At 41.8% G+C, this 25,776-nt stretch overlaps 1 protein-coding gene across 5 annotated transcripts in view; it reads left to right on the forward strand.

The window, feature by feature from the left end:
- The window catches only part of TMEM150C (transmembrane protein 150C), an 89,250-nt gene that overhangs the window by 3,067 nt on the left and 60,407 nt on the right, over nt 1–25,776 (forward strand). The window contains exons 1-2 of one of the 5 annotated variants that reach the window (XM_007165624.2): nt 21,166–21,244; nt 23,410–23,581. The exons of 3 other annotated variants lie outside the window; for them this stretch is intronic. The gene's annotated coding sequence lies outside the window, so the exon portion shown is untranslated. Of the gene's footprint in view, nt 1–7,253; nt 7,378–21,165; nt 21,245–23,409; nt 23,582–25,776 lie in introns of those variants that run through there. One more of the 5 variants, XM_007165625.3, reaches the window with a different exon arrangement.

Below are 25,776 nucleotides of genomic sequence, written 5' to 3' on the forward strand. Positions count from 1 at the left end.
GCATCCCGACTTATTTTAACTCTAAACTTTTATTCCCGGAGCCGATGGTGCCATATATCTTTATGTTGTTTTTTTCTTAATTTGCTCTAAGCACTAGCTCATAAATTAGCGGAGCTTAAGCAAGTTACTATTATCACCAAACATCATTTCCTAGCATGTTTGGATTTTGAAAGATAACTTGTGGCAACTGAAAGACTTAATGTAAAGAGATTTCACACTGGCCAACTGCAATGGTATTTTGAAATAATAATGAAATCTTTGGCAGTAGCCTTCAAATTCAACCCGGTGGTACTCTAAGTCAAACCAGCTCTGCTAGGTAGCGCTTGGAACTCTTCGATGAAGGGAGAAATGAACAATTTTCTTTTTAGCATCTGTGAATGGCCTTTCTCTAGATCAGTGCTGTCCAATGAAACGTTGCACAGTGATGGAAATGTTCTATAGTCGGCACAACACGGTAGCCATGAGCCACATGTGGCTCTTGAATCCTTGAAATATGTCTAGCATAATGGAGGAACTGAATTTGAAATTTTATTTAATTTTAATTAATTTAAATAGCCACATGGGGCTAGTGGCTACCATACTGGACTGTGCAGCTTTAAATTCTCTCCACCCATTTCCTGCAGAGATAGCACTTAATGGCAATTATCCTTAATTAGAAGAAAGTGGAGATTGGCATTGATAGAACTAGGAATTAAGATTTCACTTTGTAACCCTGTTGTTATGAAAAACTAGTTGCAATTACTGTGAAGAAGGTGTGTTATGCTGAAGTTCAACTCGATTCTAAAAATAGTTTCCCTTTTTAATTTCCATATGTCTGCTAGCCACAAAAATAAGCATCACCCAGAGTTGTTTAGATGCTTGGCCCCATGTGTCTGTGTTCTTGAACTTGTTTTATTATTTGCTCTTTTGCACATTATAGAATCATTCATTCTTAGAGTCAGTTTCTGCACTTTTCAGTATTTCAAAGGGAGGGAGATTTAGAGGGGCAGGAAGTTGATGATGAGGTACAAGCAGCCCCCCTACCTCTCCTGCACTCACAGAGACCCTATGAAAAGTCTGACAAGTGAGTGCCCCTCAAGGAGTGGCTGAAGCCTCTGCCTTCCTTGGGCCCTTCTTGTCTGGTTTCTTTCCCTTAGCCTTCAACCCAGACCCTCCCACCTAGCCCAGCCCCTATGGATGAACAAATCCACTTAAAAAATAACCTACCTTTATTATAGTAAAACCATTAGAATGGGATTTTATTTAACATCTACTATGTTGTTTCAATTTTTTAATTAAGTTGGCTTTCATTAAAGCCATCATTTTAACCATTGAGAGGGACACTTTTTTTTTTAACATCTTTATTGGAGTATACTTGCTTTACAATGGTGTGTTAGTTTCTGCTTTATAACAAAGTGAATCAGCTATACATATATATATCCCCATATCTCCTCCCTCTTGCGTCTCCCTCCCACCCTCCCTATCCCACCCCTCTAGGTGGTCACAAAGCACTGAGCTCATCTCCCTGTGCTATGCGGCTGCTTCCCACTAGCTATCTATTTTACATCTGGTAGTATATATAAGTCCATGCCACTCTCTCACTTCGTCCCAGCTTACCCTTCCCCCTCCCCGTGTCCTCAGGTCCATTCTCTACGTCTGCATCTTTATTCCTGTCCTGCCCCTAGGTTCTTCATAACCATTTTTTTTTTTTAGATTCCATATATATGTGTTAACATATGGTATTTGTTTTTCTCTTTCTGACTTACTTCACTCTGTATGACAGACTCTAACTCCATCCACCTCACTACAAATAACTCAATTTCGTTTCCTTTTATGGCTGAGTAATATTCCATTGTATATATGTGCCACATCTTCTTTATCCATTCATCTGTCGATGGACACTTAGGTTGCTTCCATGTCCTGGCTATTGTAAATAGAGCTGCGATGAACATTGTGGTACATGACTGTTTTTGAATTATGGTTTTCTCAGGGTATATGTCCAGTAGTGGGATTGCTGGGTGGTATGGTAGCTCTATAGTTTTTTAAGGAACCTCCATACTGTTCTCCATAGTGGCTGTATCAATTTGCATTCCCACCAACAGTGCAAGAGGGTTCCCTTTTCTCCACACCCTCTCCAGCATTTATTGTTTGTAGATTTTTTGATGATGGCCATTCTGACTGGTGTGAGGTGATACCTCATTGTAGTTTTGATTTGCATTTCTCTAATGATTAGTGATGTTGAGCATTCTTTCATGTGTTTGTTGGCTATCTGTATATCTTCTTTGGAGAAATGTCTATTTAAGTCTTCTGCCCATTTTTGGATTGGGTTGTTTGTTTTTCTGATATTGAGCTGCATGAGCTGCTTGTAAGAGGGACACATTTTTAATTAGACTTTTTCTCGAGACACTGTCTCTCATATTTCTTGGGTGAGTGACCCTCCTTCACCTACGTATCCCAGCCTAGGTACCTGGGATACCTCTCCCCAGGCCAGAGCTCACAGTCCTGGGCGTTCACCTTCTCCGGGAAGGAGTCTCCCTAAATCAGTTATTTGGAAATTTGTCAAAGGTGTTTGTGCATACTAAAATATAAATTAAATTAACCCCCAAATTGTCTCTGCCCTTAAGGTGTTAACACTGTAGGATAACATTTCCCAAATTAGTGTCCATTCCACGAGGGGATGGAGATGCTTGAGTAAATTTAGGAACTATTCCGTTTAACCACCCACCCCACCCCCCGCCTTCTTTTTTGAGATTTATGATGCACTATAGCATAGTAAAGTCTCTAAAATGAGATACGTATACTTATTTTGCTTTTATATTGTTGACGTTTTTCAAAAAATTTTTCGTACAACACTTATCATAATATTTTTCAAACCATGTGTCCTGAGTTATGAAATCAATTTAACAGGTTAGAATCAGCATTTTTTTTAATGAAATGGGATATATAATAGAATAGGAATTATTATCACTGTGAATCCCTCTTAGTGAGGGTTACTAGTGTTTGATGAAATGTTTGGTTCCCCCATGCATGCAAGTGCAAGGCCACGAGGCAGTGGCGAGTGGTGGTCAAGAGCACTGCAGAAACAGGACCCCTGGGTTCCAATTCTAACTCTCCATATACAATAAGCACTATATAAACTTGGTCATTATTCGTTTTTTGTTGTTTTTTTAAATTAATTAATTTATTTATGGCTGTGTTGGGTCTTCATTTCTGTGCGAGGGCCCTCTCCAGTTGCGGCAAGTGGGGGCCACTCTTCATCGCTGTGCGTGGGCCTCTCACTATCGCGGCCCCTCTTGTTGCGGAGCACAGGCTCCAGACGCACAGGCTCAGTAGTTGTGGCTCACGGGCTTAGGTGCTCCGCGGCATGTGGGATCTTCCCAGACCAGGGCTCGAACCCGCGTCCCCTGCATTGGCAGGCAGACTCTCAACCACTGCACCACCAGGGAAGCCCCCATTTTTTTATTATATAAATGTGTGTGTATACTGGATCATGATGTAAAATACTACCTCTGCAACTAGGCTTGAGAATCACTTTGGGAAACACCGATCTAAGACAGGACTCCATGCTAAATGCTTAACCTGGGAAATCTGCTGACCGAGCCCACAAGTTCAACAATTTCAGCTCCCATATTGCAATGCAATAGTGATACATAGATGGACATCTGCAGACCCATGAGACTCAAACATTGTACAGCATTGCAGAAGTGTGGAAATGAGCTGATGACAGTTGTTTTCTGTGTAAGATGAGGCCTGATGAGTGAGAGGGGAGTCATTGCACATTTAGGCTGGAAGAGACCTCACTGCTGCCAGCCTGTGGCCTCTGAAGGTTAATGCCCTTGGACAGGCAGCCTGGGGCCCAAAGAAACCCAAATATCCCAGAGGCTAAGAGCTCAGTCTTCCTTCCCTCCTGACCACTTCCTAACTTCTGCATACTGATTTCTAGCAAATAGTCACAAAAGTCTGAATAGATATGTCCATCGCATAAATCCCCCACTTTTTACTTCATTCTAAATTATTTGTTTTTCAAAATCACTTTCTGCCTGTTAGTGCTTCATGATCTATTTTCAATATGATAAGTGGAAAACAATGTTGCTTCGAGAATTTCATATAAAAGGAGATGTCTTAAAATTGAGGCTGGGAGTCTCCCTGCCCCGACCCAGTGCAATCTGGAAAGTAAAACTAATTTCATTTTGGAAGTAGAGTTCAGTTTTTCTTAAAGGTCAAACTAAACGTGAGCAACCACTTGTCCATAGACTTTGTCAGTTAGAATAAAAAAGGCAACAGCTTGTCATCATGGTTACAGAGGCTGTGTCTAACATACTAAAAATTCGTACGATATGCAGATTTTGTTCAAGGCTTCAGAATCATCCATATCCGAGGACAGTGATACAGACTCTATCTGTGAAATGCAAAGGAGTGAGATGAAGTGTCTTTGACAAAACATTGAAAGTCATGTAATACTTTTAGGCTAATGTAGACAAAGCTTAAAAAGTAAAAAAAAAGAAGAAGAAGAAGTAATTGTGATTAACTATGGCAGTAGAGGAAATTAGCCTGTAGTTTAAATGGTGTTATTTAACAATGAAGTAATTATAATGAATTATAATGGTTTTCAACTGAATGTAAACATAAATGTCTCCAAAAATAGCATAGCCTTATTATTCATCAAATATTTCATTTATTAACAAAGTAGATATCTTCCTGGGTTTTTTTACACTTATGATGACTTAGCTGCCCAAGAAATATTTTAAATGGTAATAATTGGAAGTTTTAAAGCATAAATTAAAACTGACTCTACATAGCTAAAATAAGTGATGTATTTTTTTAACTGGGCTGGTTAATAAAATAGTCTTCAAATTATTTTTTATTCTATTGATTTGTGAGTGAAAAGGTGTTAATTAAGAGATATTGATACCATTGTAAAGCAATCCAAATAGAAATATAATTTTTTACTTAACTTGGAGTGTTTGTGAATTATAATTAGAATTCTGTAATGTAATTGTCCTGGAGTTTCAATGGGACTATATCTCCTGGAATTTCTAAGTTCTACTTTTCACTAAAACTTAAAGTGTATTTACATAGAAACACTAGTAACTAAAATATATCTCCATGCAGTAGCAGGAATATTAACTTACGGGTGACAGTTTTTCTTCCTTGTGGTATTATGTTCCCGTGTAGCCTAGACTTCAAAAGTATGTCGTTTTGGGGCTTCCCTGGTGGCGCAGTGGTTGAGAATCTGCCTGCCAATGCAGGGGACACGGGTTCGAGCCCTGGTCTGGGAAGATCCCACATGCCACGGAGCAACTGGGCCCGTGAGCCACAATTGCTGAGCCTGTGCGTCTGGAGCCTGTGCTCCGCAACAAGAGAGGCCGCGACAGTGAGAGGCCCGCGCACCGCGATGAAGAGTGGCCCCCGCTCGCCGCAACTGGAGAAAGCCCTCGCACAGAAACGAAGACTCAACACAGTCATAAATAAATAAATAAAAGAACGTGAATTTCTTTAAAAAAACAAACAAACAAACAAAAAAAGTATGTCGTTTTGAAAAATTTGCCAGTCTTGTCAATGACAGCACAGTGTTTACAAGAACCATATTTATCTCCCTGTAATTTTAGCAGCTAATAGAATTGTTCTTGAGAAAGCTATCTTTTCTATGACATTTTGATTGGCATTTTTCCATTTTAATTTGAGCTTATATGTGACATAAAAATTGATTATATGAAAAAGAGTGGGTTGCCATTTGTATACCAAAATTTTGATTGTATAAATAAGAAAAATCTTAAGTAAACAACCTAACGTACCACCTAAAAGAATTAGAAAAAGAAGAATAAACAAAATTTTGATTGTATATGTATGCATGTAAAAATAAAGACAAAAATTTTCCAGTAACTGATTTGGGGGAAGGATACCGTTGTGGTCAAATAGTGGTACATCGTGTTTTTTTTAAGATCAGGCCACTGACCCAAGTGAGTGTTCACTTACAGAGCCATAAATTTGGCAATTCAGAAATGGTATTCTTTATTAGCTATTGGGCAATATTTGTGAAATCCCTAGAATGGTCCCTGGCCCAGGGTAACATTTTTTTCACTGTTACTTCCCCCTTATTCGTAACATAGGTTTTAACTCATGTCATCACATGGAAAATTAAAGAGGATTGTTTTGGATAACTGGTCCCCTACTGAGCATCTACGAGCTAGAAAAAGCCTTTGGAAGTCACATTATTTCGTAGAGTCTTGGCATGACCCCAGTCATCCCAGAGAGATGATGTGTGGACTCCATTCTACTTTTAGTCCATGAATATTTTACATTAGTTCTTGACATACTGTTTATCCAGGCTGACTTAACAGGACTCCGACATAGAACCTAGGCTCGCTTCAGTTTCATATAGCTCCTGGTTTGCTTGCTTGTTGCCTATTTACCTTGTTTTTCCAATTAAATCATTGGGTTTTCTGTGTGTAGAAATTACTATGCCATTTTTTTTTTTTTTGGTATCCCACTGGGCTATCTGAGAACAGGAGTTAGCAAACTATTTTGAAAATAAAGTTTTATTGGAACACAGCCATGCCCACTGGTTATGTATTACCTGTGACTGTTTCTGCACTCCCACCACAGAGCTGAGTAGCAACTAAAACAGAATCCATGTGGCCCATAAAGCTGAAAATCTCTACTCTTTGGCCCTTTATAGAAAAAGCTTGTCAACCCCTGTTCATTTGATACTCTTCCTATGGAATTCTTGAAGAAAATGTGAAAAGAAATGGTCTATTACAAATTATATATGGCTAATTGCTTTCTGTAGGGACAAATTTCAGACCTGAATGACTAAATGAATGACAGCTCTCTTCTCTCTTCCTATTTCACTGTCCATTGGCTATGAAAGAAGGTGGTATCAGCCTAGGCTTAGGTGTCATGTAGACCTGGGTCACTAGCTGTGTAACCTTAAATAAGTTACTTAATCCTCTTTAAGTCATTGTTTCCTCGTGTACAAAATGGGGATAAGCATGGCACCTACTGCTGGGGGACAGTTCTCCGTGCGCCCCATGCACTTCAACAGGTTTTTCAAAGAGAGGCACTGACTGCCCTTTCAGTCTCAACTGTCTTTTTAAGGATGTTTGTGTAGTAAATGGTCTTGGATGATAGACATAGTGTCGCCCTCAGAAGCCCAGAGCAGGCATGCTTATATCCAATATAATAGATTTAAGTTCTCGCAGTTGAGTTCCTCTCCAGTCATGCTACTCACTGCATGTGCAGGTGTTACATGGCCCTCTTTTGATGCCCTACAGGACTTGGAGTTGGGGAACTAGTGCAAGGAAATGCTGATACTCTGGCTACTGCTGTTGCTGTGATAAAGTCCTTTGTCTCCGACCCAGAAGTCTTGCATCTTCTGCCAACAGCCAGGAAACTGTGGTAGGCTAACTTGTGCAAGTAAAATCTCAGCCCTTTCATAGTTCCTGGACAACTATTTTATGGAGTTACTGTGAGAACTGAATAAGGCAGTGAATATAAAACATTTAACACAATGCCTGGCATATAGTAAGTGCCCAATAAATGTTAGCTATTAATTATTATCTAGCTGGCTATTAACTCTACAGTGTGAAATTGAGTCTCAGTTTTGTGTGGGCAACTTCTATCTTAAGGTAGTGGTTTTTCAAGCTATAGGCCACCAGAGCTATGAGAACAGTTAAGTAGGTTTATTTTTCTTTAAGGAAACAGAAAATAGAATATAATAGAATTATAAAATATCCAAGTGCAAAACATGTAGTAAGGATAAATATTGATGTGTAAAACTTGTAATTTCTGTTATATACATGTATATCTGTATACAAGGTTGTGATAGAAAATATATTTTTTACTGTCACACACAGTCAAAAAAGTCGGGAAGCCACTGATGCCCTAATACATAGATGGGACTTCTCAGAAAAACCTTTGTTCATGATAGCATAGAATTCCTTTCTTTGTTCTTTTTCCCGAAAAGGGGTAAAGAGTCACCATCAGTCATCTGAGAAAAAATGACCAGAGATTCAGTGTGTTCGCCCTCTGCATACCATGTGGCTCATTTTGCCCATGATTAGCAGAAAATGAATATAAGCACCCAGATTATTTTCAGAAGAAAAGGATATTTTTATATTAGCAGTGTCCAACGGAACTTTCTATGGTGATGGAAATGTTCTATGTCTGAACTGTTCAGTTCAGCAGCCACTAGCTACTGAGCACTTGAATGTGCAGCTGGGGAACTGGACTTTTAATTAAAACAATCTCAAATTTGGATTAGTTTAAGTTTAAATAGCCACGTGTGGTTATTGGACAGCGTGGCTTTTGCTTGAACACCCAGCTATGGTTTTCTCACAGCTAACTGCATGATTTGCCTTTTATTAAGTCCTAAGGGATAGCACCCTCCCCTTGGGGTGTTCAAACAACCGCTGACCTTTGCCCATGGAGGGCTTGGGCAGACATTGGGGTGAAGAAGTGCTTAATGAGCTGCTACCTTGGACAGCGCCACAAGTCAGGGGAAAATGGCAAAGAGCCAGAGGGCAGAGGTTCTCAACCCTAGCTGTGCAATAGAATCATCTGAAAATCTGTAAAAATCCAGGCTGCACCCCAGATCAGTTAAATCAGACATATTCACAAAGCTCACCGGGTATTCTATCATATTCTGGCAGCTGGGCAGCACCACAGGTGGGCAAGGCAACCCATGCACTTTGATGATGCACTACGAGAGTATCACAGACATGCCCAGGATCAGATGGACAGGGGAATGGGCACGTGAAAGACAGTGGACCCCTCTTATTTAAACAGAAAGACTCCAATTTACCTTTGGTTTTGGAAGCTGAGCTTTTTTGCCACCTGATTGCCGTGGCAACTGCGGCCCCCTTGTTCAGTGGTGCCAAAGTACAAATTCGTGTATGGCAGGGTTGAGCTTCAAAGAAGGAAAAGTACAGGCTTTTATTGACCAACTCACACGTCCAGTGTTCTCCATTTGTATATTCGGCACACGTGTATGGAGTCCCTACTGGGTGTTGGAGATACGCTGTTCTTGCTCTGTCCAGTTGGGGAGACCAACATGTAAACAGTCATCATACAGTAGGGTGTAAGCATAGTAATAGAAGAATCTTAGGGTGCCTTGAGAGCACTGCAGAGGAGACACTGGGGGGGCTTCCCAGAGGTGGTGACACCCAAGCTGAGTCTTGGAGAATCGGAAGGAGTAGTCACGGGAAGAGGGGGAAATGAAAAAAAAGAGCAGATACAGCTTGGGAGGAGGCCCTGACCGACATTTTCCATCCCTTCAGGACTGACCACTGTAGGATATCTGCCTCCTGGCGAAGACCCTCCCTGCCGTTTTAGCAAACCTCATGGGATATCCTTATCCTAACGGGCCTTTATCATTTATTCATTCACTCATTCATGCATTCATTCAACAAGTGTGATTTATTGAGCCATTGCTATGTGCAGACATGATGTAGGTGCTGGTGATAGAGCAGTGAACAAACAGACAACATTCCTGCCCTCAGGGAGCTTTATATTCTAGTGGAGAAGACCGACCAAAAATATACGGGGAAATAGTATAGTGTATGGCTAATGTGCTAAGGAGGAAAATAAGTTATGGTAAGGAATTTGGAGATACTGGAAAATGTACTCTGTGAACCAGAAGTCTCATTGTGTCCCTCTGCAAACTTAGTAGCAGTTCCTGACACTTTTCTAAGACTGGACTTGGGTTCCGCAGTCATTTTCCCTCCTTTGTTCAAGCCTGGCCATCCACCTATGTCCATAACCCCATGTCCTTCTGCCTCCTGTAGGACCATAACTTGTGCCGACACGACTTCCCATACCCACCTCCCCACCCACGTGTGTCATATCTTGTATTTTCACTCCCTCTTAGCGTTTTCACTTCCAGTCCTCTGTTGATTTTCCCCCACTCTTTTCTTCTTCACCCCAGGGGATCAATGGTTAATAAAGTTCTCGACCTTTTGGCTGATTGCTCTGTCACCCTCCTCTATGGGTCACTGCATGAAAAGGCTTGTCATCCTCAACTTTGAGGCTAAATGTGGTAAACCACCTCTCACCGTTTCTCATCACTACTCTCCATCCAGCTCCCAGTCACTTTCATTTGTTTCTTGAAGAACTGAAGACCTGGTCTTCCTGTACCTCCCTTTCCTGACTCTTGTCATCATAACCCTTGGTCAGATCATCTAGGTGGCATCCTAGATGATCTGACCATGAATCTGGCCTCGAAATCATTAGATACCTTCTCAGTGAGTTCTCTGGCACTAAACCACAGCTACTCACTCTCAACCCTCCACCCAGACCCTCGTCCAGCTGGTACTTTTTCACCTCAGAAATTTTAACCTCCGTGTCTTATTCTCTGAACATAGCTATGTATCCTTGCAACTCTTTCATACCCTACTTCTCTACCACTTTATCTTCATTAAGATGTCATCTCTTGACTTCTTCAATTTCCCAAAGTCTTCTTTACACATGCAAATCTATTCATACCCATCTTCATTTCCTTTCCTCAGAGGATGTGGTATCCATTTTTCCCCGTGTTTCAGGTTAGCCCATTACTTGAACCCCGAATGCCATCTCCTCATGCCTTCTTTGGAACCTTTGCTCTATTAATATCCCTCTCTCTTCTGTGGTCTTGCATCTCTCTCTGCTCTTTACTGGCTCCATGCCATCAGCCAAGTGTCACTGGCTCCTTCCTATCAGCCAAGTGTTTGCAGATTTCTTCCATCCTAAAAAGTAATTCTCCTGGGTTAAATAAATTAAGGTAGATCTCTGCAATAGAATACTATGCAGTTTTCTGAAATATTGATGGCGGAGTATGTATCTCGCGTGGAAAGGTGATCACAAAAATAAGAGGAAAAAGTATTAAAATAGCTTTATCAAGTGAATTTCTTTTTTATATTTTATTTACTTATATGTTTTATTTTAAGTGTGGTTAAAAAAAAACACACATAACATAAAATTTACCATCTTAGCTATTTTTAAGTATACAGTTCAGGGGTGTTAAGTATATTCACATTGTTGTACAGCCAATCTCCAAAATCTCATCATCTTACAAAACTGAAACTCTGCACCCATTAAACAATAGCTCCCTGTTTCCCCCTCCTCCCCCAGCACTTGGCCACTGCCATTGACTTATGTCTCTATGAATTTGGCTACTCTAGGTACGTTATATAAGTGGACTCATACAGTATTCGTCTTTTTATGATTGGCTTATTTCACTTAGCACAATGTCCTGATGGTTTATCCATGTTGTAGCATGTCAGAATTTTCTCTTTAAGGCTAAATAATATTCCATTGTGGGTATATATCACATTTTAAATGATTTCATTTTTGAAGAAAAATATATTTGTTAGCATAGGTACGTATATATAATATATAAATACACATACATATATATAAAAGATTGTACATCAAAATGTTAACAGTGGTTATCTCTAAACTGTGGGATTTTGCATACTTTTCATCTTCTTTTTCCTGATGTGTACCTTCTACGGTATTTGCAATGAGCACACTTCCCTGGTGTAAATGCCAAACAAGGAAACAGACATTCAGCGGCGCTGCATCAGCTACGGTGTAGCCATCCCTGTGCCAGGCACCTGCCCTCCCCCTCAGCCCATCACTCACCACTCACTGCCTTACCCACTGTGCTCTGAGCACCACAAAACTCTGGTTCCTGCACGCACAGGGGTTGGATGCCTTGGTTGCATGCCCCGCGCACGCCACCACAGCCGCATGGGAAACCTCCACGTCCCTGAAGACTCAGCCCAGGGTCATTTCCTCCTTGCTTGCCCTCCCCCTGCCTTCCATGCTGGGTTACCTTCCTCCCTTCAAAGCTCCCTAATCCCTGTACCAATCTGGTGCTGCGCTTGTTTCCTGATTGTCTGTGAGCTGCCTGGGGGCAGGGGACAGTGTAGTCATCCTTGTATTTGCAGCCCTTAGCGCAGAGCCTGGGTAACAGAGCTGGGCAGCTTGGGGAGCCACTGGTTGTTCAGAGGGGCTGGCTCACTGGATGCTCAGAAATGAGGCTGGAAGAGGACGTGGAAGACCTCCCCCAAGGCCCTTCATTCCACTACACCCTGCTGCCCCTTGCGCGAGCAGTGTGAAGATGTGAAAATACTTTACATTTTACTAAACATAAATTAGATATTAAAATTATTTAAAGCACTACGTTTCTATCTTAATGATACTGGTGAACTCTGGCCCCTATCCTTGGTCACATGGGCCATGCCTGGTCTCCTGTTGTGTTGGGCTCATAACACACATTTGGTAAATACCTGTTAACCTCCTTAATGACCCTAGTAGCTCCCTGTGATCAAACCTCTCTTCCGTAAATTTAGCTACTTTGACAGGCTGGGATAGGGTTTATTTAGGGGCATGGGAGGCCTTTATTGTCACCCTCCAAGTCATGTGATAGTGACTAGCTACCTACACTACATGTATGGTTGATCCCAGTCAGGACCCTTTTGAGAAATAAAAAAGAAGCAAAAAGATCTACTACTGGCATGGCTTGAGTGCTGTGTTTAAGCATCCTGTGGGTAAAAGCAACTAATGAATCCTTGCTGCACTTGATGTTGCCAGTTAAGCCTGGACCAAGAGGGGCTTAAAGTCATATGGTGAGTGATAGTAGTTCACTCTGAAAGCTGTAATGGGCCAAGTGTGGTAAAACAAGTTTTGCAGGCCAGTACAGTTAGGTAGTTTGGGACAATTCTCTTACATATAAAAAAAAGGATCCTAGGCCTCCTTTAGGGATCATTAAAAGAGCAGAAGGAAAAATGAAAAATAGTTTTAATTACTGTGGAACTGAGTTATTTGGGGTCATCTTCAGCATATCAGACCACAAGGATTTATCTTGGTTTTCCTTGAGGACAGTGGCCCAATGTAAGTGATTCACCCAAAGTATCTGAAATATTTTTAGCAAAAATTATTGATGACAGGACATTTAATGTTTGAAATGATAGGTTTTTCAGCTGTTGAAACGATATGTAGTTTATTGGCATAGGTGGTCTGTGCTGTTTGCATCAGAATCACAATAGCTTAGTTTAATGTTTCCTGCTTACCAAGATCAGACTCTTTTTGTAGAAGTTTGGTTAGACTAGATAGTCCTGGTTATGATACTGTTGTTTTGTTTTCTTTCTTGTTTTTTTAAATATTCATTTATTTATTTGGTTGCCCTGAGTCTTAGTTGCAGCAGGCAGGCTCCTTAGTTGTGGCTCTCGGACTCCTTAGTTGTGGCATGCGAACTCTTAGTTGCAGCATGCACGTGGGATCTAGTTCCCTAACCAGGGATCGAACCTGGGCCCCCTGCACTGGGAGTGCGGAGTCTTAACCACTGTGCCACCAGGGAAGTCCCTGTTTTGTTTTCTTTTGTTTTTCCCAGTAGGCCAGAAAAGGATGTAGCAACATTACTCAGAATAAGTATTAGACTTGGAGATGTAAATGGCAGCATTTAAGCCCTGGCCTGACCACCCTCTAGCTGGCTGTGTGCTTGAATAAGTTATTTAATTTATGGAAGCCTAGAGTTTCTGTTGTTCATCAGTAAAATGTGGGTTTGTCTGTCTTGCTCACTAGACTGTAAGCTTCTTCAGAGCAGGGGTGGTGTGGCTCATCCATCATTGGAAACTCGATACATGGGATGCGGCCCGGCAGGTAAGAACTCTATAAATATTTGTCAGGTAAAGCAGATTCATCTTACTTACTTTATAGGTTGTTTGAAAGAGCAGGTAGGATGAGCAGCAGTAGAGTATAGTGCTCAGAGCTCAGCCCCTGGGTCCCAATCCCGGCTCCAGCAAGTGACGGTGGGTGAGTAATTATTCTCTGGGCATCTGTGAAAGTGGATGGTGGTACCTACCTCCTAGGGTTGTATTAGATGCGCCTGTGCACAGTAATTGCTATATACATACCAGCTATTTTTTTTTTAATTCTGCTGCCTTCAGTAACATAATCGTCTGGTTTTTTTTTTTTACTTTATTTTTTATTTATTTATTTTTAATTAATTTACTTATTTATTTATTTTTGGCTGTGTTGGGTCTTCGTTTCTGTGCGAGGGCTTTCTCTAGTTGCGGCAAGAGGGGGCCACTCTTCATCGCAGTGCACGGGCCTCTCACTATCGCGGCTTCCCTTGTTGCGGAGCACAGGCTCCAGACGCGCAGGCTCAGTAGTTGTGGCTCACGGGCCTAGTTGCTCCGCGGCATGTGGGATCTTCCCAGACCAGGGCTCGAACCCATGTCCCCTGCATTAGCAGGCAGATTCTCAACCACTGCGCCACCAGGGAAGCCCCATACCAGCTATTGATGTAACGTGTGAATGGGTTTTAAAAAGTGCTATTCACATCAAGGTAGTACTTTTCAATGATGTCTTACCAAGTGTTGGACGCACTGTGAAATACTTCCAGTACTGGGTCTTTCCTTATCTTAACTAGTGGTAATTCAGTTGCATTTCACATTTTCTAAAGCCCTCTTACAGTGTCTTTCACCTGGGCCCTTTTAGTGACACCCATGACCACCTGAATGCAAAGTATAAGTTCAGAGAAGGCCTGACCTTGGCTGCCCTGGCCTGGCACTGCTGCCTGCTCTCTTTTTCCACTGTTTGCTATGTAGAAATAACTCTGGTCAGTTCCCAGGCAGTAAAGATTGTTAAGATTATGCTAAATAATTCTGACTTCATATGTGCAGACACTGTAGTAGTTTCCACTCTGGTTTCCCTGCCTCCTGCCTCTTGGCCACTAGAGCCTCATGTGCGCAGTGCTGTCTGCCTCATCTTGCCGTTATTTCACTCTCGTAAGGTCTCCCCAGCCCAGGAACCCTCTTGAGATAGTATCTTATTATAGGACCAAATCCAAGCTACCGGTGTTGCCTTTCAAGGCCATGCATAATCTGAGCCCTTTTTAAAAAAAATTTCTTTATTTTATTTATTTATTTTTGGCTGTGTTGGGTCTTCGTTGCTGTGCTCGGGCTTTCTCTAGTTGAGGCGAGCGGGGGCTACTCTTCGCTGTGGTGCAAGGGCTTATTGCAGTGGCTTCTCTTGTTGCGGAGCATGGGCCCTAGGCGCGTGGGCTCAGTAGTTGTGGCTCACGGGCTCTAGAGCGCAGGCTCAGTAGCTGTGGCGCATGAGCTTAGTTGCTCCGCGGCATGTGGGATCTTCCCGGACCAGGGCTCAAACCCATGTCCCCTGCATTGGCAGGCGGATTCTTAACCACTGCACCACCAGGGAAGTCCCCTCTGAGCCCATTTTATCTGTCCATGTTTTACTTCCAATTCCTCTCTAATGTAGACTTTTACTGCCCACTCACTGGGGTGTAGTCTTGTCTTTCTTTCATTTTCATGATTCCCCACACTGAACCTCCCTGCCCATTCTATTTATTTACATTTGCCCATGGATTTAAGGCCCCCCTTTTTCATAAACCCTATCTCTTCCTGAACATTAATTGGGCTCTCCTGTATTTTTACATTTGGTTATATTTAATATAGAGCTTTCTTAGGTGCCATTTTGAAAATTAGTATCTTCTCATTAATGACTCAGATGTTAACTTGATAGTATTAAAATTATTATAAGCTTACCAGTTACACATTCAGGAAAATTGTACTAGTTTCTTAGTAGTGTAAGTTTTAAAAAATTTAACTTTTTCCTCTTGGGAGCTGTAATTACACCGCACCGCCTATAAATAAAGCCCCGGAGTCCAGACCATATGCAGTAAAACAAAATAATATAGTTGAGCAAGGCAGGGCTACTATTCCTAGTATGGGACTCATAAGTCTCTATTTCTTGACTTTTATAATACATGAGACTTTGGCTGTTTCCGTATATCAACATTTCTTCACTATTAAGCCATGGATAGGTGATAGAATTAAGAGCCAGAACCCTGATATCATTTAAGTACATAGTAAGAATTCAATAACTGTTGTGGACAGATTAGTTTGTGGTTTATTTTTGGCTCCTCAATGATTTAGTCTGATTTGTACATGTCAATTCACTTTTCTATACTAATTTAGTAGATCCTCTAAAATATTACAATTTTATTAAACTTAAGATATAATGGACTTCCCTGGTGGTGCAGTGGTTTAGAATCCACGTGCCAATGCAGGGGACACGGGTTCGAGCCCTGGTCTGGGAAGACCCCACATGCCGTGGAGCAAGTAAGCCCGTGCACCACAACTACTGAGCCTGCGCTCTAGAGCCTGCGAGCCACGGCTACTGAGCCTGTGTGCCACAACTACTGAAGCCCACGCGCTTAGAGCCTGTGCCCCGCAACAAGGGAAGCCACCGCAATGAGAAGCCCGTGCACCACAACAAAGAGTAGCCCTCACTCGCTGCAACTAGAGAAAGCCTGCGTGCAGCAACGAAGACCCATTGCAGCCAAAAATAAATAAATAAATAATAAAATAAAAGATTTAATGAAATAAAATTTTATTGCTAGAGTACAAACATACTACATATGTCATGAGAATCAGCTTCATCTTCCTTCCTTTCTTCCTCCCTCTCTTCCTTCTTTTTCTTCTCTTCTTTCACATCAATGGGCATCTGAAATGCAGAGAACATTGGGCTAGAAGGAGCTGTGTGAACAAGTGGATGAGTAAAACATTGCCTTCTCCCACTAAGAAGTCACAGCCTAACACTGGAGACACATGTGAATAACTATGGTCTAACGATAATATGAGATTGAATTAAATAAGCATAAATAATTGCATACTCATACTGGGTAAATACAGAGAAAGAAGGCGAAGCTTAGAAAGTACAATGTATAAACACAGTAAATCACACTTACTAAGTTTCCAGTATGAGCTAAGCTCTGTGCTAGGTCATAATTATGTTACTGTATCCTCACAACAAATATTTGAGGTAGGTATTTTAATCTACTTTTCAGAAATAAATAAATGGGAGCACACTGTGAAAGAGGCAGAGCTGTGATTCAAATCTAGCCCACTATTTTACTATACCAGCCTGTCTTTATGCCAGTATAAAAATAAAGTTTAATATGTAAATATGAAGGTTTTGATGGGTACTTCAAAATAACCACAAAGCTTTGCAGAGGTTGGCATTTCCCCAGAGGAAATTAGCCAGGACAAAAGGGAATAAAGTACGTAACATATAATGTACAAGGGAAAAAAAAAACCCTTTAAAGAAAATACCCTTCAGTTTTGAAGCCTCCCAAGTAATGAATGGTAATCTCTTCTTTATTAATTTGACCACTAAAAGAACAGGTAGAGATATGGAATGATTATTTTGTGAATCTTCAAATAAAACTTTCTGTAGGGTTATTACGTAGATTGCAAAGGGGACTTAGGCACAATTTTTATATGTAGTTATGTATTACAGCAGTTATTCCAGATGAACGTTAAAAACACTGTCAAATTCCAAATTAATCCCCTTGAGTTTTTTCTGTTGAATTCTTTGATATCTCTAAATTAATTTGGCGAGAGTGGCTTTCTTCACAGCATTCTAATTACCCTCCAGGAGCATTTATTCAAGTTTTTTTGTGTCTCTCAGAGTTTTGTGGGTTTTTTTCATGTACATTTTTCATTACAGATAGTCCTAGATATTTCATGGGTTTTGTTGCTATTGTAAATCTATTATGTTTCTATTTTTTTCCTGTATAATTAAAAGCTGTTTGAATTTCCATCTTTTATCCAACCCTTTATATGAACACTCATTAATTCCAATAATATTTTAATCGTCTCTGGTCTTACTGTTGCAGATAATAATTCCATTTCTGTATTTCTTATAACTAGACCCCTTATTTCTGTTTCTTTTTTATTGAATTGGTAAAACCTGCCCGAACAGTGTTAATAGTTGTTAAAAAAAAAAAATTCAACTGAGTAAAATTTAAAGATCTTACTGGCTTTATTTAACGACTCGTGAATCGGGCAGCATCCCATCTAGCAGATAGAAAGGAGTTCCTAGAAGCTGTAGAAAATGGAAGACTTTTATAGGCAGAAGGAGGCGGGGCAAGGAATTTATTCTAGCAAAGAGTGGATTTTTTTCAGGCAGTATCCCCTTCCTTTAGGGGAAGACAGGGGTCTCTCAAGCAGATTACCTCATTAGTGCTGACCAAGTAGTTTCAGACCGACTGATTACATCCTGGGAGAGGCTAAAACAGCAGTTAGGTTAGGTATTAACTCTTGGTTTGGTGATATGGGCTTAGTACAAGTGACTCCATTTGGGGACTGTTGTCTCATTTAACATAATCATGGTAATCTATTCATTCATCTTGGTTTCGTTTAATCAGATAGCTCTCTTTTTACACCAAAAAAATGATATTGGCTGATGGTAATAATGAGAGGTACTTATTATAAAACCCTTCTATTCCTAGTTTCCCAGATATTTTGCAAGGAATGAGCACTGAATTTGGTCAAATGCCTTTTCAACATCCTCATAGGGTTTCCTTTATTTGACTTATTATTGTGTTATCTTCATAATAATAATTATATATTTCCTGGGATAAACTCTCCCATGCCATGGTTTATTTTTCTTTTAGTATGCTGTTGACTTTATGTGCTGTTTTCTATTTAGGACTTTTTACTCATGTTATTCGTCAGCATTATTCATACTCATAAGTATGCATATTATATGCAGTTGCATTTGGGGATCACATTGTACATATGCTTTTGTATCCTGAATTTTATACTTATATACCATAGCATTTTCCTATGGCATTAGAAATTCTTCAAAACATATTTCAATGGCTGTACAATATATTATGGGTTATTTTAACTTCCTTAATCTTCCTGTTTTTTTATTTGCTTTAAGTTTTTCTGATTTTTTACTGCTATAAATAATGCAGGGATGAACATCTTTATATATAAAAGTTTGTTCATATTGCTGATTGTTTCTGTAGTGTATTAGTTTCCAAGGGCTACCACAACAGATTACACAAACTTAGTAGCTTAACACAGCAGAAGTTTATTCTCTCATAGTTCTGGAGACCAGAAGTTCAAAACCAAGGTGTTGGCAGGGCCATGCTCCCTTTGAAGGCTCTATAGGGAGAGGGAGAATGATTCCTTGCTTCTTCCATCTTCTGGTGGCTCCTGGCATTCCTTGGATTGTGGCAACATCAATCTCTGCCTGTCTTCACATGGCCTTCTTCTCTATGTGTGGTCTCTCTGTGTCCTCTCCTTTTCTTATAAGGACACCAGTCATTGAATTTAGGGCCTACCTTAAACCCATGATTATTTGTTTTAAGATACTTTGTTAATTATATCTGCATAGGCCCTGTTTTCAAATATGGTTACGTTCACAGGTAACGAGGGGTCGGACTTGGACATATCTTACTTGAGAGGGACAATATTTAACCCACTACACTTTCTGTGAGTAGAAATACAAAGGGAAAGGACAGGAACCTTCTTAGCCTCTTGATACTTATTACCAGATTGTTTTCTGAAATGTGTAAAAGGCCCTGGTTCATCAGCCGTGTAAAGAGCACTCGTTTATCTACATCTTCACCTGCATTAAGTATTTTTTTTAATAAATGTTTATCAAGCTCTCACTTTGTGCCCACATTGTTTATCTAAAAATCGCCATGTGCGTCTTTTTTTTTTTTTTGGCCACTTCACATCATGTGGGATCTAGTTCCCCAACCAAGGATTGAACCTGCACCCCCCTGCATTGGAAGTGCGGAGTCTTAACCATTGGACCGCCAGAGAAGTCCCTAAGTATTACCATTAAAAAAAAACAAAACACTTTGTCTTTTGGATAGAGTAAAAATGGAAACTGATTTTTAAAATTTCATTTCATCAATTGCTCGTGAAGTTGACAATATTCTGTGTACTTAATATGAACATTTGTTTTTCTGTAAAATCTTTATTCATGTCTTTTGCCCATTTTTCTTCTGATGCATTTGTTGTTTTCTTATTGATACAGTCATTATAGATGAAGAATATTATCCCTTTGTTGTATTGCTTATAAATGTTTTCCCAGTTTGTCATTTACCTTTTAATTTTACAGAAGTTTAGCCTTATGTGGTCAAGGATATCAATATTTTCTTTGTGGTTTCTTCCTTTGTTTCTAAACTTCAGAAAATGCTTCCCTATCCAGACGTTAGCTGAATATTAGCTAATGTTTAATTAATATTAGCTAAGACTTCTAGCCATGTTATAGTTTCAAGTTTTATATTTTACTCTTTATTTCACCTGGATTACGTGTATGATATGAGATAAGGATCTAAATAGATGGAGTTTTTTCCCCCATTTTAAAGTTGATTTTCCCAGCACATGTATTAAATAATGTGTGTATTCCCCGTTAATTCCTTAAAAGCTGTGGTTCTCAGCCAGAGGTGATTTTTGCCTCCTAGGGACATTTGACAATGTTGGGAAACCTTTTTGGTTGTCATAGCAGGAATGGGAGTGCTACGGCCATCTAATGGGTGGAGGTAGGGATCATGCTAAACCTCTTAGGATGCATAGGGCAGCCCCCTCACAACGAAGATTTATCCAGCTCAAAATGTCAGTGGTGCCACTGTTGAGAAACTTTAACGTTTATCTTAGACTAGTAGACCTTCCCCATATTAGATATTCGATGTTGTTAAATATACAACTATGCTGCTACTCACTCCAGAACCTACTACACAGAGCTGCCCATGTGAGAAATAGCTCAGTCTCAGGTTGGTACTTACATTTCCTGGGGCTTTCCTTTTTTTTTCCCAACTCAGAGGCCCTTTCTGATTTTTTTACATGTTTTTACATATGGAACGCGTCACCTGACTGGGAATTGCATAGCCTCTCCCTGTTCTGGTTTCCTGGCACCTCTGAGGTGTACTGTATTTTAAATTTTTAAAACTTCCTATTTTCCTGATGCCTCAACATCCCCACAAACAGGCTGTGGACACCCTGCCCAGATGACCCTGTCAGTGTGATAGGCTGGTCCTGCCACAAGGTCCCCTCTGGACCTCCCCTGATTGTGATCTCATGACGGTCAAACATGCCAGTGAAATCCCCTGGCACATTTTGCATGTGCACCTTCCCCTGACCCCCCGTAAAGGCACTGCCCCGGGGCCGCTCACTTTCCCTGCTGCCACCTGCTTGGTTGAGCCGCTCCCAGGCGCTCCTCCCACGTGGTCCCCTACGCGTCCCGCAGCGCCTCCCTCTTCTAGGGCCCGTGCATATAATCAAGCTCTTTCACTTTCATACCCCTCTCCCCGGCGTTATTTCCGTGTCTGCTTCAGACCGATCATCCATAAACAAAAACCACCCCGAACAACATTTTAAGTCACATAATTACTCCTTGCAACACAACTGGCGAGGAGGATGGGGTGATCGAAGTCACGGACTGCGCGTGGCTGGTGAGTGGGCTGCGGCGCCTGGGCTTCAGCATTTGGGAGGCTCTGGGTCTTGGCATTCAAGCGCGCTGCCTTGTGTCGCCCCTCCGAGTGCCGCCAAGACTCCCCACCCTAAAGGGCGGACCTTGCCTCAAGCCCAGCAGAACTTCCCAGGATCCCATTTCCCAGCCGTGAGCCTCGCAGGAGGGGTCAGGTCGTCCTGGGGCTGCCCGGACACAGAGCCGCTGGGCAGCTTGCCTGTCACTTCGCCTGCGGTCCCGGAGCTTGGACTAACTAGGGAAGAACCCCTGTCTGTGTCTTGGTTAGGGCACCGCAGAGTGGCGCCAAGCGCTGCGTGTTAGCGCCCAAAACGGAGGGGTCGGTGTGACCCGGTCCACACCGCCCTTGTGACTTTGAGTGACACCGTGGAGGAGGAGTACTGATCCCTTCCCATTCAGTGTCGGGAGATCCCCGCCTCGGAGTGTCGGCCGTGGGGTCCTGTAAGGGTCAGTGCTGCTGGGGTTGGCGACCCCTTGTCTGCTACCTCCCTCTTGCAAATCCCAAGCCCCTGGGTTATCAGGGATCCCATCTATGCAGATGGGTGGCTCAATTAAAAAAAAAAAAAAAGATGGGGGGGTGGTGAGGGGGCGGAGCACATTAATCCTGCTCCCCCAAAACACCTCCCCCAAAACACCTGAGGCAGTTTCTCGGTTTGCGTGAGGTGACAAATCTCCCGGTCAATTTTAGCGCTACTGACAGGCTAATAGTCTCCTTAGAATTAAATTGTCACAAAACAAAGAATTTAGAAGACAAAGTTGAGGCCCTGTTGATCTCCTACTTGGAGACCCCAGCCCCTCTAGAGGGAGGTTGAAGGGGACCCTCTAGAGAGGGGGTCTCCTGCCCCCTCCCTCACAGCAGCCGTCACTGGGGACCACCAGGAATTTGTCCAAAGAAAGGAAAAAAATTTAGCTGCCTAGAGATACCAAACACTCAAACAGATTTTTAACAAAACAGAGAAAAAGAAGGGTTGGTGGGGGGCTGTCCCAGAGAGAGGCGTCTGCCTAGAGTTATGGTGGTCCTTCCTCTTTGCCCTTCCCTTTTATTAAAACTAAAGACCACTGCTTTCAGGTGGCTAAATGAATAAAGCCGTTGGGTAGAGAAACTGCCACTTTTGGTGGCTACAAGCCCAAGGATAAAGAAAGGAAGGAAGGGAGGGAGGGAGGAAGGAAGGAAGGAACTGTAAACCTTATGAACCCAGCAAAGACCAGGTGTAGCAAACATAATCCTAGTCCTGGATTACTTGCTGATTAAACCAACAATGACAACAAAAAAAACCCTAAATAGAGGACAAATAATAAATAACAGGTAATTAAATAAATTATATATGTATATGTGTATATATAACTAAGTTAAAACAAGGGTCCATATTTGATCCAATTGGAAATCCAAAATTTATGTACAATTTTTGTATACTGAAGAATATCTGTAACAAAAAGTTGAAAAGGGTGCTGATTGGCATTTGTGCCTCGGCAACCTAGAGGTTTAACTTTGCTAAAATGCACCAGCTGACAAAACTTCCTGAACCTAATGATAATACTGGGGCTCAAATTAGAGTTATACCTGGGCATCCCAGTAAATTTAAACATTGTGCCACCTATAACCTTAAAAAGGTAACTAAATATCCATATAAAAGAGAGGAAAATATAGGTATATGCCACACTTTAACTATAGCCTTTAACTGTAACCCATTGCACTTTAACTCAATTTAACTGTAATCCCTTGCCCTAAAATATTCCATGTTAGCCATAGTTGCTCTAATATCATGAATAATAAATTAAAATCAATGTAAGTTTCGGGCACTTACAAATTGGCTTGATAAATGGAACCCTATGTATCCCAGTTAAAATAGTTAATATGGCCCAAAATAAATTAAGACCTTCAAAGATGAAAACTTATTGTATAAAACCCAGTAAATAAAGGAATGATTATCCCCCCTGCTTCTCTATTTGACAGCCCAATTTTGTCTGTTCCTAAATCTGAAGAATAAATAAGTGAAGGTGCCTTGTGATGGAGTACTACAACCTTGATGCTGTGCTCCCATCCATCAAGGCCCCGATACCCAGTACCCAATGTTATTGAAATGACCGATTCTATTCAATTAATAACAAGTAAAAACTTTGCTCTTCTAGATTGGCTGTCATGTCCCACTCAGTGCCTATTTCAGCAGCCTCTCAGCTGCAGTTTGCCCCCACCTCCAAAGGGACACGATACACCTGTACCACGGGGTACCTCAGCTGTGCCATCACACACAGTCTTTGCAGACAAGATCGTGATTACCTTCGCCTTTCTGCAGGAGCACAGGTATGACAGTACATTGATAACCACCTCCTCCAAGGACATTCATAGGACGCACATTAGTGTGTGTTAATAACTAAACATCATTTAGTCCTTTTTGGATTCTGGTGACAGCATGTTTCTCATTTATGAATTTTACTTACAAATTGAAATCCACAGGCACTCCTGTTAGTGTCTTCAAAAACTTCACTATAGGGGCTTCCCTGGTGGCCCAGTGGTTGGGAATCCACCTGCCAATGCAGGGGACACAGGTTCGAGCCCTGGTCCGGGAGGATCCCACATGCTGCGGAGCGGCTAAGCCCGTGTGCCACAACTACTGAGCCTGCACTCTAGAGCCCGCGAGCCACAACTACTGAAGCCCGTGTACCTAGAGCCCGTGCTCTGCAACAAGAGAAGCCACTGCAATGAGAAGCCCGTGCACCGCAACAAAGACCCAACACAGCCAAAAATAAATTAAATAAATAAATAAATTTATAAAAAACAAAAACAAAAAAAACTTCACTATAGAGGCTTTGGCAACCTCTTCTCATGCCTCCTGGAGTCTCTGGACCACTTGTAATAGCCACTGGTTGCCCCAGGGCTTCTGATGCAAGAAACTGCCCCTTGGTCTCGTGCTATACACCATTAAAACAAGTGACTGGCTACTTACTGAGCTTTCCTGGAAATAGAGGTTCTCACACACCCTGAGCCTGTGACCCTCCACACCCAGCTGTCCCTTATGCTTTGGATCATGAAAATGACACCTCACAAGCTCAGCATGGTTACCAAGGCCTCCTTAAGACAAGATGGAGCCAAACCTGGACCCTCTGGTGTATTCCACCTGCAGGAGGGGGTGGCTTCCCTTGTCCTCAGTCCCTTGCAAGGTGCCAAGGTGCTGGAGGAGGTCACCTGTCCCCCAGAACACTTGGCTACCTGGGGAGCATCTTTGGATTGACTGAGTGAAGAGCAGTGGGAGTTCCTATACTGTTGCAGACAGCACTGCTAACCATCATGTGTGATGGAGCTCCGTGGAATGTTGCTACTTTCCATCCCTGAGCCACATTGTCCCCGGTAAAGGATGGGATCCCAGAAACAACATACTCAGCCAAATTCCAGGCAGTCATCTCAGTGTCTGGAAGCCCTGGCCAACAATGACCCCATTTCATATTGATTATAAACTGTTGGGCCATTGCCTAAACATTATCCCCTTCAAGGTAAAATGTTTTAGAACTCTCTTGCCTCACAGGTACCCAAAATATAAATCACAATTGCACATGCCTCTGCATATACTAAGGCCAGGTCACTCCTTATTCCCTTCAGACATTACTGGCAGTAACTAAGACACATATTTTCACTTTTCAAAATACACAAGACTGGACTCTAGGAAGAGGTAGCCAACAGAACTTTTATGTCCCTGATAGGTCCCAAATAACCAACTGAATTGAGAGACATACGGTCTCTCAAACAACCCCTTTTCAAATTCTAGTACAACAAATAGTAAACTCTAAAGTTCTCTATCTTGCCCCAAGCCTTAACTTATTTTTATAAATTTTCAATCTTACCTCTCATCCCTTAGGGCTGGGGATCAGGTCAAGGGCACATACTTTCCTAGGGCTCATTAACCACAGATTGTTCCACAGGCCGGGCAGCTGCTCATCTGATACAGGACCCATCTGAACCAAAACTTCCACCAAAACTAAAACAAGAACCTGTCAGGTGCAGCTGTACACCATTCTGTTGACTGTTGGTCTTATTACTACTGGTCTGGGTGTTTTCATTGGTTTACAATCTGGAAGCCCACAACAACTCGAGTGGGTACCAGTTTGGAAAGGATCCCCCAATCCCGCATCCCAGACCACATTGCCTGGCCCAGAATCTCACGGCTGGAGACGACATCGCTCCAACCCCAAGACCTTGCCATTGGAGATGGCTTCACCCCCTGTGCCTGAGGTGTCTTCACCTCTCACACTAAAACCTCCACCCAGGGACACTCATGGACCCCCTCTCCCATGGCACAAAGTGGACACGGGACATTCTTGCTTTTCTTCCTGAGCCTGCAGTCCACTTAGCCCACAATTCTAGTATACTCCTTGCTCTCTGCCAAAACATACACCCTATGCTTCCTTGCCTAAAGGGAAATCAGAGGTTGCTAAAATTAATGGAGATTATTGCTTTCTCCAGGAGGCACCCGTCTTATGTCAGCCAACCCTTTGACTTCCTGG

The sequence above is a fragment of the Balaenoptera acutorostrata genome, chromosome 5 (assembly GCF_949987535.1).
Source record: "Balaenoptera acutorostrata chromosome 5, mBalAcu1.1, whole genome shotgun sequence".
Classification (NCBI taxonomy): Eukaryota; Metazoa; Chordata; class Mammalia; order Artiodactyla; family Balaenopteridae; genus Balaenoptera; species Balaenoptera acutorostrata.